Source organism: Vicia villosa, linkage group LG7 (assembly GCF_029867415.1).
Source record: "Vicia villosa cultivar HV-30 ecotype Madison, WI linkage group LG7, Vvil1.0, whole genome shotgun sequence".
Lineage (NCBI taxonomy): Eukaryota > Viridiplantae > Streptophyta > Magnoliopsida > Fabales > Fabaceae > Vicia > Vicia villosa.
The window spans coordinates 63,446,431-63,456,509 of NC_081186.1; positions in this window are offsets into that span (position 1 = coordinate 63,446,431).

The window sequence follows — 10,079 nt, forward strand, 5'->3', positions numbered from 1 at the left end:
TCATATTTTCATATCTTTGGATGCTATTGCTATATTCTTAACAACAAAGATTCTCTAGGAAAATTTGATTCAAAATCTGACAAAGGCATCTTTCTTGGTTATTCCTCAACATCAAAAGGTTACCGAATTTACAATTTGAAAAATCAATGTGTAGAAGAAAGCATGCATGTTATGTTTGATGAACTAAATGTTGCAGCTTTAGAAAATTCTCACGAGGATGAAGTAACCGATTTAGAAGCAATTCCTAACACTCAACCAATAGATACAAGCAACACTATGAACATTATCCAAGAAGCTAAAAACAACTCTGAACAACCTACAACAAATCCTCCAAAAGGATGGAAAAGTGTAACTGATCATCCTCATGAACAAATAATAGGAGACACCTCTGATCAGGTAAGAACTAGAAATTTCTTTAAAGATAACTCTAATAACATGGCAATGATATCTCAGGTAGAACCAAAGAATATCAATGATGCATTAAAAGATGAATCTTGGATGGAAGCCATGACAGAAGAATTATCTCAGTTTGAGAAAAGCCAAGTTTGGAAACTAGTTCCTTACCCTCAAGATAAAACTATTATTGGTACAAGATGGGTGTTCAGAAATAAACTTGATGAAAATGGAAAAGTAATCAGAAACAAAGCTAGACTCGTAGCTCAAGGTTATAATCAACAAGAAGGTATAGATTATGATGAAACATATGCACCAGTGGCAAGGTTAGAAGCTATTCGAATTCTTTTAGCATATGCTGCTCATAAAAATATTAAACTCTTTCAAATGGATGTAAAAAGTGCATTTTTAAATGGGTTCCTAAACGAGGAAGTATATGTTCATCAACCACCTGGTTTTGAAAAACATTCTCATCCTAATCACGTTTTTAAACTAACAAAAGCATTATATGGTCTTAAACAAGCTCCTAGAGCTTGGTATGAAAGACTTAGTATTTTTCTCATTAAAAATGATTTTCTCAGAGGAAAAATTGATACAACTCTTTTCAAAAAATCACACAAAAATGACTTACTAATAGTTCAAGTTTATGTTGATGATATCATATTTGGGTCAACAAATGAAAAAATGTGTGATGATTTTTCAAAACTGATGCAAAGTGAATTTGAAATGAGTATGATGGGTGAACTCAACTTCTTTTTGGGTTTACAAATAAAACAACTCAAAAATGGCATTTTTATATGTCAAGAAAAATACATTAAAGATTTGTTAAAAAAATTTGGAATGAATGAAGCAAAAATTATGGTAACACCTATGCATCCATCTTCAAATCTTGATAAAGATGAACAAGGACTATCTGTATCAGAAAAGGAATATCGAGGTATGATTGGTTCATTATTATATTTAACTGCCAGTAGACCTGACATTGTCTTTTCAGTAGGTCTTTGTGCACGTTTTCAAACTGACCCTAAGGAATCACACTTAACGGCCGTCAAACGCATTTTTCGATATCTCGTTGGTACCACTGATATTGGTTTATGGTATGAAAAAGGAAATCACATCAACTTAATAGCTTACTGTGATGCTGACTATGCTGGAGACAAAATAGAAAGAAAAAGTACAAGTGGAGCCTGTCAATTTCTAGGACAAGCTCTTATTACATGGTCTTGCAGAAAACAAAATACAATTGCTCTATCAACAACTGAAGCAGAATATGTGTCTGCCGCAAATTGTTGCTCACAAATTTTATGGATAAAAAATCAACTAGAAGACTACTCACTTCAATACTCCAGGGTATCAATTTTTTGTGATAATACTAGTGCTATAAACTTGTCAAAAAATCCTATTCAACACTCGAGATCTAAACACATTGAAATAAAACATCATTTTATTAGAGATCATGTTCAGAAAGAAAATATAGAACTCATTTTTGTAGATACAGAAAATCAATTAGCAGATATTTTCACCAAACCTCTAGTGGAAGATAGATTTAATTTTCTAAAATCAAAGTTATCTATTATCAAAATACCTAAGTAAATATTTTTTATATTAGGTAATAAAATAACAAATATAAAAACAAAAAAATTAATAATATCACGTGTGTTTTTCTTGAGTACATATACATTTTTTTTGCTCTTAGTAATATATATATATTAGTTTTTTTTTAAAATAAGGCCTATATTGGAGCTTTCAGAAATTCACGTGTGTTTCTCCTTGTCTTTCTCGTTTCTCTATATCTCTTCATCATTACAAAAAAGCTGCCTCTTCCCATACCAATCAAATCAGTACACCCTCTACCAACTTCCCATCAAATCCTTGCTCTTCCCAATAATCTCTAATGATTCAACTTAATTTCTCTTAAACCTTTCAGATGGTATTCAAACTTATAACTATCATTGTTCCATTTGCTGATACCACATTCTCTCTTCCGTCCAAAACACAGAAAACCCTTTCCATGGAAAAACCACCCACCAAGCGCCGCACCACCACCACTCGACAAAAAACCACCATGAAAACCACTGACTCTCGACCAACACCCACCACTCCCACCCGTCGCTCAGCTCGACATGCAAACATCTCTCACGATCCAACTCCCTCTGAGCAAACTACAGAAGAATCTCAAAACCCTAATCTTTTTCCCTCAACCCAGATCGTCTCTGCTCCTCAACCCACCAAACCATCCTCCTCACACGTTTCCACTCAATCGAGCGAAGGAACCTCTCTCGTCTCATCGTCTTTCCAAGCCTATGACCACCCATCTGAAATCTCAACCAACGAATTCATATCTGATGATGATGTTCGTGCTCTCTATAATGAAAAATGGCGCTCCCTTCCTATCGTGGCCGGCAAAACCGTCAACTTGGATAATTACTCTATCTGGGGATACCACATAAACGAGCTTGCAATAGCCACAGGTTGGACCAACTTTCTCCAACTCTCTGATGTCTTCTACCCTAGACTAGTTAGAAATTTTTTTGCTGCTATTAAACCCTCTGAAAGTGATACACAGCTCATCTCATCTGTAAAGGGTCGTCAAATAACCCTAACCCCAGAGCTCCTTTGTGATATTTTGCATGTCCCAAACAATGGACTTCATCTCTTTAATGATGACTGGCCCTCATCTTATGACCTAGACATTGAATCCTACAGACTCTCCATCACCAAACATCAAACTCACTGTTTTGTGTCTGCCAACCTTGAACCCCTCAGCCATATCATTCATAACTTATGCATTCACACTATCCTTCCAAGAAAAGGAAGTATGGAACGAGTCACTGATAAAGACCTACTTGTCATCTACCATTTCTCAAAGAAAACCCCTCTCAATATAGGATATTTGGTGCTCAACTATCTCAAACACACTAGTCTGAGAGCAAGAAGCGCCCCCTATGGTATGCTTCTTACCAAAATATTCAAGCACTTCAATGTTCCTCTGGATGATGAGGACTCCTTCGAGATCAACAAAATCCTGGATGCCTCCAAGTTGAAGCGCATGAAAATTCCTTCCCTCAAGCGTGCACCATCACCTAAACCTGAGGCCAAATCCAAGCGCAGGCGTCTTGTCAAACAATATGCTCCAACTGAGCCTTTAACAACAGGTACTGACTCTCCTAACTCTCCAAACAGCCTGACCACAAATTCCCCCATTCCTCTATCTGTAGCTCTTCCAAACACTGCTGACCTAGAATCTCCACAAAAATATTCACCAATCTCTCCTGATGCCTCTAAATCCGTATCTCCAAACCAAAAGGAAACAGATAAACAATCTCCTGAAACCACACAATGCATTGACCTCACATCTACATCACCAATCCCAGTAGAATCCTCACCACAAACAGTTGTCATCACTCAAGCTCCGGTTTCTCTCCAAACTGAAACTCTCTCAAATGTTTCAAGTCCTCCAACCCTAGAGACTTCTAACACTGACATGATCAACATTTTCGCTCTTGAAAACCTTCTCTCAAGTCCTCCTAGTGCTTCAGCTCATCAACCACCCTCACCAATATCTCCTCACACTCCTGCTTCAGCTCAGCTGTCCTCACTCATATCCATGCTTGAGGCTGAATTATTAACTCCACCCACTTCAAATCAACAAACTTCAATTATTCCCCATGTTGCCACATACACTTCCCCTACTATGACAACAAATCCTCTCTCCACGACCTCACCTCTGAACTCTCCAAATTCTTAAAAAGAACCTTCTCCTAGAAGAATTCAACTCTCCTCCATCAATCATACAGACTCCAATGATCTCACTGCTCAGATTGAAGCTTTTTTTAATAACTCCGTTCATCTATCTGAACAAGATGATCCTATAGAATCACACGCCATGCCTTCTGTTCCACAACCTGATCCTTATGTCTTCCAAACAAACTCTCCAATATTTTCTTCTCCAAAGGAAGATGATGATAACTCCTTCAATGTTCAAACACTGCTTGCTCCGAGATATGACTCATCACCTCCTAGAAACACCATCGATAATTCCAATACCCTTCCTCAGATTCCCATCACTTCCATCACATCCTCATTTTTTAACAACTTCCCCAGCATTGGTAATCGCCCTCCCGTTTATCCTCGATCTGCAACCTCATCTGAAACGGTTAACCCCCATCAGGGCGTCAACCTTCGATCCTACACAGCTCTCCAAAAGCAATTAATGGCTTACCAAAAATTCTGGATTGATTATGTCACTGAACAAGTATGCCCGAGGTTTCCAGGAATGCTTCCTCCAGATCCCTCTCAGATTCAGTTTCCATTTCTGCCATTATCTTCTGAGGCAACATCTGATGATGAACAATCTGGTTCTTAATCTTCTCGTTCTCTATCTTTTGGTGCCCCCTTTCTTTTTGTATGTTTGACAAAAGGGGGAGAACAAGCTTTGACCAAAGCTTTGTCTTGTTTAAGTTCTTTGTACTTTATTTATCTTTAGTTCACTAGGACTTTGCATTATATTTAGCAGTAATCCTCTAGGATCTTTTTGTGTTTGTGTATCAAAATATTGATGTAAAATTAATATATTGTTCCTCAAACATTAATCAAAAACTGCTATCTAATCAACATGTGTTTCAAATGCTGATAAATTTATTTACTATATATGAACTAACATTGAGGGGGAGCATTTGCCCTTTCAAAGTATGCATCTTTTCAGGGGGAGTTTCAAAGTCCTTACTCAAAGAAATTAAAATAAAAAGTTTGTCACCATTCAAAAAGGGGGAGAATGTTGAAACATATTCTGTTAATGTTTTGAATATTACAAACTATTTTATCTAAAGAAACTCCAAAGTGATTTCATCAATTAATCATCTAAATAATTTATGGTCTCTATCAAACAAAGAGTTAAAATGATGATTCAAGATTGAGCTGACAAAGAACAAAGCTTTAAGAACATATGGATTCTCAGAAGTTAAACAAGTTACTCTTCAGAATTATGGTCCCAGAGTTACTCTTCAGAATGACAGTCCCAGAGTTACTCTCCAGAATTATGGTCCCAGAGTTACTCTTCAGAATGACAGTCCCAGAGTTACTCTCCAGAATTATGGCCCCAGAGTTACTCTCCAGAATCATGGTCCCAGAGTTACTCGTCCCAGAGTTACTCGTCCCAGAGTTACTCGTCCCAGAGTTACTTGTCCCAGAGTTACTCGTCCCAGAGTTACTCCTCCAGATTTACTTTTCCAAGAATAAGTCTTTGTTGAAATGGTCAAATGTCAGAACTTGCAGATTGTCAGCAGTACCAAGTCAAGCCAAGACCAAGTCCAAAGCTGCCAGCACTTCTCATGAGAAACTCTCGGCACTTCCTTCTCACTTTGCTTTGCTCTATAAATACAAGACTTATGCTTCATTCTCATGCACCAAAAATATCCATAAGCATACAAAGAAAACCAAAGTCTTTATTCACAAAGCAATCATACTCTCTATATATTATCTTTAGCTCTCACTACCATACAGTGATCAAAATATATTAAGAGTTATCATACACATTCTATATTTAAATACTCACTGCCAGATGGAGAGTATTTAGGAACTTATTGTAAACCTACTAAGATCACAAAGTATATCATAGATATACAAACCAATCATTTTGTAAGCTATCTGTAAGCTATACCATTCAGAAGTGTAAGCGTGGTGAGGCTAAGAATACATAGAAGAAAAAACCATTGTAAGAAGTATTTGATAAAGGATAATCTCACAGGGTGTGGGGACTGGACTAGCCAAGTTGGTGAACCAGGATAAGTTTTCTTGTGTTCTTTATTTATTGTCTTGTTCTTATATTATTCATACACTATATTTTATCACACACATTAACACTAATTATTTAAACCTCTAAAGACATTACTAATCACTTTCTTCTTATTAAAGGAAACCTTTTTAAATACTAAGATAAATTTTAAAAGGGACACAATCCAACCCCCCTTGTTGTGTCACACCTTATTCCATCAAAAGGGTGTGGTAAATCCAGGATTTATGTTTTATAAGGGGCTTTTAATAAAAAAAAACTTTAGAGGGCTCAAACCAAAATTCGCTATAATGGCAGGGGGTGAAGTATATTAAACCCTACAAACTATTACTCTTGATGAGCTTCCTTAACATCTGCTTCTAACTCTAGTGTCATCTGCTTCTAATTATAGTGTCATGTAGGGATGGGATACTCTATAATTTTTTTGATAGAAATGAGAATCTAGTATTACATCCTCATGTGTCTTTTATTTATTCTTTGACTTTATTTGAATTAGCCCCTAATTATGTTACTTTAAGATCGATGACTTCAGGTATACTCATTCTCGAGTGATATAACAAATTTTATATGTTTGAAAAATATATGAGGCATGTGTTAATTTGTAATTCTTTGTGTCGAGGCAGGTTGTTACTCGAACACAAGGTGTGTCGAAGTGTGTAACAGTTTGTTACACATAAGTTTGTTTTAAATTTAAATATATTTGATTTAGATTTAAAATAGATTAGATTTGATTTAGTTCCAAAATAGGTATTTTGGGCTTTTATAGTTTTGGGCTTTGGCTTAGGGAGAAGGCTGACCTAAATCTATAAATAGGGAGTAACCCTCATTATTTGTAGTCAAGCCATTAATCTTGTATTCACAGAAGTTGCAATTGCAAGTGAATAACAGAATTTCCACAGTTTGTGGGCAGAGAGAAACTTTGCAGAAAATACTTTATTCTTCTCTTTTAATTTTTGCAAACCCTAATCCTACTTTTGTTCTTATTTTCTTCATTGTCATCTTTAACGATAAGGAATTACTCAAAGGTTTGAGAGTCTAATTCCAGCATCTGGTATCTAGAGCTCCGGTTAATCGATTCAAGGCAAGAAGAATGGCGATGGCAATGAATCATCCGAATGGGCATTTTCCAGCAACACTACCAATTCTGAAAGGAGATAACTATGAGAATTGGTGCAAGCAGATGAAGGTTGTATTCTGTTGTCAAGATCTTTGGGATCTTGTGAAAGAAGGGGTAGAACCGCTTGCAGAAGGTGCGAAGGAGGAAGAAAAGGCTGCTTATAAAGAATTGAAGAAGAAAGATTATAAAGCTCTCTTTATAATCCATCAATGTCTGAGTTCAGATAATTTTGAAAAGGTTAGTGATATAGAATCTTCAAAAGAAGCATGGGAGATTCTTGAAAAATCTTTTGAAGGTGCAGAAAAAGTGAAAGAGGTGAGGTTACAAACTCACAAGAGAACATATGAATTGCTTCAGATGGAAGATAGTGAAAGCATAACTGATTTCTTCACTAGGGTTACGAAACTAGTGAATCAAATCAAGATATGTGGAGAAGTGTTAACAACAAAAGCTGTTGTTTTGAAGATATTGAGGTCTTTGGCCCCTAAGTTCGACCACATCGTGGTAGCCATAGAAGAGTCGAAGGACTTGTCGAAATTGACAAAAGAAGAGCTTCAAGAGACGCTTGAATCTCATGAACAAAGAATGGCTGAAAGAGCTGCGGGCAAGTCGAAGAGCGATGTGGCTCTGCAGGCTCAGTCAGCAAACGAAAAGAAAGGCAAAGGAAGCTGGACTGGAAATAAAGGTAGAGGTGGCTACAACAATTCGACTGGTCGAAATCAGCAAGAAGGAAATTGGTCAAATCAAAGAAAGCCCTCTTACCAAGGCAACCAAAGAGGTGGTGCTGCAGGTAGAGGAAGAGGTGGTGGTCGAAAGCCTGACAAGAGTCACATTCAATGTTTCAACTGTCAGAAGTATGGTCACTATTCAACAGTTTGTCCAGAAAAGAATAAAAGTCAAGAAAGTGATGCAAAGCTTGCAAAACAAGAAGAAGAAGAGATGTTGTTGATGGTCACAACAAAAGATGAAGATAAATTCAAGGACCAATGATACTTGGATTCAGGATGCTCATCACACATGTCTGGAAGAAAAGATTGGTTTGTCAACATAAGACCCTCGATGAAAAATATGGTGAAATTTGCAAATGACAATACTCTAGCAGCTGAAGGTATTGGTGATGTAATGATTACGAGGAAAGATGGAAAGAGGTCAGTAATCTCCAATGTGTTGTACATACCAGGCATGAAGAGCAACTTACTCAGCATTGGGCAGTTGGTCGAAAAGAACTACAAGGTTTCGATCGAAGATAAGATGATGAGAGTTGTCGACGCAAGTGGGAGGTTAATCCTGAAGGCTCCTATGTCACAAAATAGAACCTTCAAGATCGAACTCAATGTGATGGAGCACGAGTGCCTTGCAACTGCAGCTAGCAGAGATGAATGGATATGGCACTATCGACTAGGCCATCTCAACTTCAATGACATCAGAGAGTTGAAAAGAAAGAATATGGTTTCAGGACTGCCAGAAATCGACATTCCAAATGAGGTATGTGAGGAATGTGTGCAGGCGAAGCAGCACAAGAATAGCTTCAGCAAGGATGCAGAAAGTAAGTCGAAGGCTATTCTCGAAATCATATACTCTGATGTATGTGGTCCTATCCAGGTGGATTCGAATGGAGGTAACAAATACTTTGTTACATTCATAGATGATTTTAGTCGAAAACTATGCACTTACCTGATCAAGAAGAAAAGTGAAGTGATCGAGGTATTTGCCAAGTTCAAATCTATGGTCGAAAGACAAAGTGGTCGAAAGCTCAAGGTTTTGAGAACTGATGGTGGTGGAGAATATGTGTCGAAAGACTTCAACATGTTATGTGAGAAAGAAGGGATTGTGCATGAGGTGGTGCCACCCTACACTCCACAGCAGAATGGAACTGCAGAAAGGAAGAATCGAACCATCATGAATATGGTAAGAAGTATGTTAAAAGGCAAGCATTTACCTAAAGAATTTTGGGGAGAAGCAGTGTCGACTGCAACATACATTCTAAACAGATGTCCGACAAAGAAGCTAGAAGGAATTACTCCAGAAGAATGTTGGTCTGGTGTGAAGCCTAGCTTGAGCCATCTGAAGGTATTTGGATCTATAGCACATAGACATGTGCCGGATCAGTTGAGAAGAAAACTTGATGACAAGTCGAGTCAAATGATATTTATAGGATATCATTCGACTGGAGGATACAAGTTGTTCGACCCAGTGAACAAGCAAGTAGTGATCAGTAGGGACGTGATCATAGATGAACTTAAAGAATGGGATTGGAATGAAAATGACAAGAAGGATTCAGTGAGAATTCTTTATGACGAACCAGCTACTGAAGTCGAAAGAGAAGAAGTTCGACAAGAAGAAGTCAGAGGTGATGCAGGTTCTGGCAGACCTCAGAGAACAAGACACATGCCTGCAAGGTTGCAAGAATGTGTGATTACATCAGATGATGTAGTCAATGATGAAGGTGAGTTGGTACATTACACTTTCTACGCAGATGTCGAACCTGTCAATGCAACTGAGGCATTGAAGGATTCAAAGTGGGCGAAAGCTATGAATGAAGAATTGAAGTCCATCGAAGACAACAATACTTGGTCACTTGTCGAATTGCCTCAAGGCAAGAAGGCAATTGATGTGAAGTGGGTATACAAGGTGAAGTGTAATCCCAAAGGTGAAGTGACTCGATACAAGGCAAGGCTTGTGGCAAAAGGATTTCTTCAGAAGGAAGGAATTGACTTTGATGAGGTCTTTGCACCTGTTGCCAGGATCGAAATGATCAGGTTGGTTGTTGGTCTGGCG